Here is a 6,354-nt window from a genome sequence, read left to right on the forward strand (position 1 = left end):
AGAAGACTCCTCGAAACAATGCAACTCGCAATAGGGGAATTTATTACTGACTTGAGTCAAGGCCTCCCGCCCTCACCAGGTTTGTGAGGACAAAAGGCCCCAAGCCCCAGTTCTCTCGGGTATTTATTAGGTCAAAACAAGCAGCAGGTAGTTGGCGTAAGCAGATTGGTTACACAGTTGCAAGGTAATTTTTGTTGGCCCTACCTGGGGCTTTCAGCTTTCCCCTGATAGGTTCCCTTTCTTCTGGCTAGGCATATGTTGATTGGCTGGCTCCAGGAGGCCTGATAATTATGTTACCCCGGGAAACCAGGCCTACTCCTACTTTAGGCTGCCTGCCACGGCGTTAGCCGTGACAGCCTCACAACTTTATACCTCATCTTATCTCCACACTGATCCCAAGAGAGAGACATGACCACCCACCTTGGCCTCCGTACCTTTGACAGATTACTGTACCCATGTCATAAAGCTGTTCTGACGATTAAAGGAGTTTCGGCATTTCAAGTACTAGAACAAGCAAACCATTCAATACCTCTTAGTTACTATTTAATTTCCAGCAGGGGAAGTAAGGGCCAATCAATCAAAAATACTAAGTAACTTGCCCAGTCATGCCAGGGATACCACACACTTAAGGATAATTCCTATGCTAATGTCTTGCCTTGGGAATTCCCAGACCAAGAAGAAAATGCCAGATACTCCATCTACCTGATATATGGACCCTGTGGTTGCAACTTCTTGAGGGAGATTCTCCCACCTCTCTCCCACTACCAACGGCAAATTTTTATACCCTGAGACCAGACTGTTATCTGTATTGGTGGAATATTTTTCCTTACTCTCTTTTACTTAGGGAATAGCCTTTTAAGTCTTCTAGCATAAGCCCAAAACCTCTAATTCTATCTCTCTGTGAGCATTAAAACTCAAAGTAATGGAAAACAATCCTACTTTTACCCACCACTATCTGGGTAGTCTTAGCATGGGCTTTAATTTCTGTTATTCAGATTAGTAGATCTCTCAGCTGTGCATTTACAAGGACATGCCATACTGTAATGCTCTTATGGTTTGTTTTTTTTTTTAATTCAGCATATCTAGGTTATCTAGCAGCATATTCAACATGTCTAGCAGAAGGATTTTCTGGTTATTTCAGTTTGCCAGAACTAAGATTTCTATCATAGTTTTTTACTGACAATGATATTACTAATAGTTTTGTTGATCTTTACATTCCCAGTTCTTATCTAAGGGAGCATTTTATATAGTTTTAAATTCCTGAAAATAGGCTTATGCTTTAGAGATGAAAGTTTATTAAAAAACCTAGAGGTGGGGGAAGAATAAGGGGGAAAAAAAAAAAAGCTAAAGGAAACTGTGACATAGATCATAAAACAAGTGCCCAGAAAAATGTAATGGCAAACTATAAACCTATCCCTAGTGGGATCAGGTGTCCCACTACTTCAGAAACAAGCCTTATTTTTAAAAATGACAAAGAAAAGCACAATTTAAAAATTCACCTGGGAACTTCCTTCATGGTCCAGTGGTTAAGACTTGACCTTCCGATGCAAGGGGCATGGGTTCAGTCTCTGGTCAGGGAACTAAGATCCCACATGACTCTGTGGCCAAAAACACCAAAACATAAAACAGAAACAATATTGTAGCAAATTCAATGAAGACTTTAAAAATTGTCCTCATCAAAAAAAAATATTTAAAAAATAAAAATTCACCTGCAAACACATATTCTATGATAGGCTCTGTTACGGCCTGAATGATGTCTTCCCATAATTCAGATGTTGTAATCCTAACCCCCACTGCCACAGAATTTGACTTTATTTGGAGTAGATCTTGAAAGAGGTAATTAAGTTAAAATGAGGTCATTAGGGTTAGTCTTAATCCAATTATGACTGGCATCCTTAAAAGAAGAAGAAATTAGGACACAGACACACCCAAGGGAAGACCAGGTGGAGACAGAGGGAGGAGACACCATATACAGGCCGAAGAGAAGAATCCTCAGAAGAAACCAACCCTGCAGACACCTTGATCTTGGACTTTCAACCTCCAGAATTATGAGAAAATAAATTTCTGCTGTTTAAATCACCAGGTCTGTGGTACTTTCTTGTGGCAGCTCTAGCAAATGAATGCAATTCCTATTCTTAATAATATATACAAACTACTTAAAATATATCCCTTTGTGTCCTGCTATTTAGGGGGCAGGGTGGAAGGGAGACTCAAGAGGGAAGGAACATATGTATACATACAGCTGATGCACTTTGTAGTACAGCAGAAACGAACACAATGTTGAAAAACAGTCGTACTCCCATAATAAAAAATACAAATAAATAAAAGATATCTAATCTGAGACCTCAAATATTCTTTACCAAAAGATCAAATATTTCAATAAGTACTATATTTGATCAACATGTACAACAGCTCACTCTTCAGAATGGTTAAATATACATATTTACCAACACTACAACCAACCACAGAATCAACATCAGAAAGCTGAAGAATCTTAGCAATCTATTTAGAACACGTACTCAACAAAACCTATGCTGAAAAAAAAACAAAAAACAAACAAACAAAAAAACCTACACTGACCAAATACACTAACTGCTTTACCTTGATCTGGTCCACTCAAGCTCTACGTGGAGCCCGGCATTTGTGAATGGACTTTGCACACTCATGTCAGCTGAAGGAAAATCTCTGTACTCACTACCAAACTAGATCTGCAGCTTAAAAACATCTAATTCCAGGCTTCCCTTGTGGTTCAGTGGTTAAGAATCCACCTGCCAGTACAGGGTAGTGGGGTTCAATCCCTGATCTGGGAAGACCCCCCCCCATGGCACAGAGCAACCAAGCTCATGCACCACAATTACTAAGCCAGTGCTCCAAAGCCCGTGAGCCACAACTACTGAAGCCCACGGGCCCAGAGCCGGGGCTCCACAAGAGGAGCCACCGCAGTGAGAAGCCCTGCACATAGCAGTGAAGACTCACCACAGCCAATATATAAATAAATACATCTTAAAAAAAAAAAGTCTGATTTCACCCATGTCTACTACAGTTCAGTTCAGTTCAGTTCAGTCGCTCAGTTGTGTCCGACTCTTTGTGACCCCATGAATCGCAGCACGCCAGGCCTCCCTGTCCATCACCAACACCCGGAGTTGACTCAAACTCATGCCCATCAAGTAGGTGATGCCATCCAGCCATCTCATCCTCTATCGTCCCCTTCTCCTCCTGCCCCCAATCCCTCCCAGCATCAGGGTCTTTTCCAATGCAAACACAAAAGGCTGCCTGTCACTCTCTGTATCAAGCTACAGTTTAAGTCTCAACTGTTGCCTCATGATTTTCTCTCCTTCTAATCTTCTAATTCCTTACAGAACCGCTTCCCCTACCTGCCTACTGCATATGCTACATTTCCTCATAGCTTGGTCCTGGGGCCTCCCTTATCATGCTACATTCTCACTCGAGTTTATCTCAACCTATCCCATAATTTGAAATTTCATCTATATGCTAGCAGCTTTCAGACTTATTTCTCTAACTCTTAGAAACTATCTTCTAAGCTCCAGACCTGTATATTCAACAGCCTGTCTGATATCTGTCTCAGAGATGTCAGAGACAGGGCAGGAAACCCTACTAGGGATCTGCACTTGCCCAAATGCGCTCCTCCACTAATCATATGTATCTTGGAAAATGACACTTCATTCACCCAGTTGTCCGTGCCAGAAACCTGGAAGTGCTTCCTGACACACTTTTTCAAGGACCCTTGTATCCAGTTTATTAGCAAAAGAAGTGAAAGTGAAAGTCAGTCAGTCATGTCCAACTTTTTGCGACACCATGGACTATACAGTCCATGGAATTCTCCAGGCCAGAACACTGGAGTGGGTAGCCTTTCCTTTCTCCAGGGGATCTTCCCAACCCAGGGATCAAACCCAGGTCTGCTGCATTGCTGGCGGATTCTTTACCAGCTGAGCCGCAAGATTATACACACACACACACACACACACAGACATACGTGGAAGTGGGGAAAAGTGAAGAGATTATATATATCTACCACCACCTGCCTGCTTGCCTGCTAAATGGCTTCAGTCATGTCCAACTCTTTGCAACCCTATGGACGATAGCCCACCAGGCTCCTGTATCCACTGGATTCTCCAGGCAAGAATACTGGAGGGGGTTGCCACGCCCTTCTCCAGGGGATCTTCCCCACCGGCATCTCTTATGTCTTCTGCATTGGCAGGTGGCTTCTTTACTGCTAGTGCTACCTCCATCACCTTAAACCTATTCCTAGCTATTTATCATACATTACTCAGACAGTAGTTTTCTAAGTATTCGGCCCACATCCTCTCAAACACTTTCTAATCCATTCTCCACAATGTAGCCAAGACAATCTTTAAAACCACAATTCTTTCATAGACACCTATTCATTGATACATATACATAACTTCAAACTTTTCAGTTACATTGCACCTAAGATAAAATCCAAACTCCTCAATCTACTTTATGTCAAAAGAAGTCTCACGGACACAAGCATTAGAAAAAGAATTTCCTTAGAAAAATACTTGCAAAGTTTACAAGTGAGTTAAGGCTTAAGAAGGACTGGTCCATCAAACATTCTCCCCCCTACCCAAGGTTATAAGGTTTATAGTCAGCAGATTCATGACTGAAGAAGAGCAGTTTTCTCATATGACTTCTGTATTCCCCCAAATTCTTGCATATTTTCAAACTTGCAAAAGTCAGCCCGGCAAATGTCATTGGTTGAGTTGTTTTTGTTAGGGAATCAATAACATGGGAAACACTGAAGGTTTCATTCACTTTGGAGACCTACAGATAGTGTGACACAGATTTTGGTTGGTTGGTTACCTCAGAGTGCAATTGTTTTGCTTCTTCCTAACTGTGTTGTCTACACTTACATTGGAAACAGGGCAAGGCACCAGTCCTGCTTTACATGGATAAACCTGGGCGTGATCTGGCTACTTCTTATGTCTTCAGCCTCAACCCATGCTATTCTCCCCATCAGTTCTTACATTCCAGCAAAATGACTTTCAGGTTCACAAAGCTCTTCCCCAGCATACTGTCCCTTCCACCCCATATACACTCCACTTTAGCATTTACCTAGCCAAATTTTACTCATCTTCCAGTGGCAACCTAAATATCACTTCCTTCAAATTCCACTCTAAATTAAGCTCTCATATTATTCAATGATAGTGTTCTGCACTGTCAGTTAGGATACTGTTGTTGCCAGCAACTGAAACACCGATTCAAATGCATTGCTAGGGTCTTTAAGGCCAGGAGGGTTTCGGCAAGAATAATAACATTCATCACTAAATTTACTTTTGTCTAATGCTCACTTTATAAACCTTAAAATGTATTAAACAGTATTTCCTGGAAATATAATACAGTATCCACTAACCATATGTGCCTACTGAACACTTGAAACATGGCTAATGCAACTAAGGAAATAAACTTTAAATTTTGTTTATTTTTAATTAACTTAAAATTTTAACTTTAAACTGATCATTGATTCAATTATTGGAAAACTTAGAAATATGTTTGGAAAATTCAAGTATGTGGATCATTTTTTTTTTTTTGGCTGTGCTGTGGGGCATGCAGGATCTTAGTTCTCTGACCAGAGATTGAACCAGGGCCCCAGCAAAGAAAACATCGAGTCTTAACCCCTGGGCTGCCAGGGAATTCCCTGGATCTATTTCTTTTTTCAATGCCAAATTTTATGAAATTTAAGTACAAGTCCAATAGTTCCAATTAAAATCAAACAACTGAATTAAGTATGTAAGTGTAAAATACATACTGCATTTGCAAGACTACTATGAAAAAAAATGTGAACTATCTCAATTTTATATTGATTATACATTGAAGCTATATTTTTAATATATTGGGTAAAACAATTATATTAAACTAATTTCATCTACTTCTTTTTATTTAATGTGGTTACTAGAAAAATTTAAATTACCTACATACCTAGTATTATGTCTATATTGGACAACTAATCAAAACATAAATTTAATGAAGTTTCCACTTAAAGGTTTTGAGGGAGGTGGGAGAAAACACAAATATCAAACTGGTATTTTTTTAAAGATAGATGTATAACATGCTGAAGCTGGATTGGAGTTTGGGATCAAGAGTGGATGACATATTGGATAAAACAGGAATTTATTCCAGCAAAGCGAGGCTATTGGTTTGGTCTAGAATGGAGGTTGTGGAGATGAAGCCCATACATATAAGAGGCACTAGGTAAAATGGACAGTGTTTACAAATCTAATCAGTTTCTTCTCTGGTTCACTCAAAACACTGATTACAAGCTAATCTAATCACATTCTATAATTTAATGAAAACACTAATTTAAATGTACTTAAT

The sequence above is a fragment of the Muntiacus reevesi genome, chromosome 9 (genome assembly GCF_963930625.1).
Source record: "Muntiacus reevesi chromosome 9, mMunRee1.1, whole genome shotgun sequence".
NCBI lineage: Eukaryota > Metazoa > Chordata > Mammalia > Artiodactyla > Cervidae > Muntiacus > Muntiacus reevesi.